We start from the raw sequence: 623 nt of genomic DNA, 5'->3' as shown, positions 1-623 counted from the left end.
AAAAAACTGAGGTAATAGCCTTTAACAAGACCGTCCTTAGGAGAGGCCTAAAGTGCCCAAAACCACAAGTCTGGACACTTGGATAAGGACTCCATCTGGACCCTAATATAAGTGGGACCATGGTCCATTGTGGGCTGTAAGAATCCAGAGTTCTAACCAGCCAGTGTGGAGCGTGGCTGCACCCGGGGTCACCCATGGAGCCCTGCGGGACTTCCCCTCCACTGGACACCTGAGGCCACCGTCACCACCTGGTTTGAGACTGACACCCACCTCTCCATCTGCGGATGTGGCCAGTGACCCAGACTTTGCACCAAGACTTACTCTGCTGGCTTCTATCACATAAGGTCCCCCTCTCTGTGTGTAACCTGGCATTGTGGAAAGGCACAAACACGTGTGAGTGGCTCCTTTTGCAGATGTTCCCTTGCTCACAACAAAGGGCCATATTAAATTGAGGGAAAGTGTTATTTTCTGACTGTGCAATGTACTCAGTACCTGGATTGCTGAGAAAACAGACTGCCTGTATGAAAAAACATATTTAAAAAGAAAAGAAAAATGGAATTTAACTTGCTAGGTTGTGGATTTGCTTGAAAACCTCCACCCCATTCTTCCTTAACTGTTGCATA

The sequence above is a fragment of the Myotis brandtii genome, unplaced genomic scaffold (assembly GCF_000412655.1).
Source record: "Myotis brandtii unplaced genomic scaffold, ASM41265v1 scaffold371, whole genome shotgun sequence".
Classification (NCBI taxonomy): domain Eukaryota; kingdom Metazoa; phylum Chordata; class Mammalia; order Chiroptera; family Vespertilionidae; genus Myotis; species Myotis brandtii.
Note: the sequence above shows the minus strand (reverse complement) of the source record.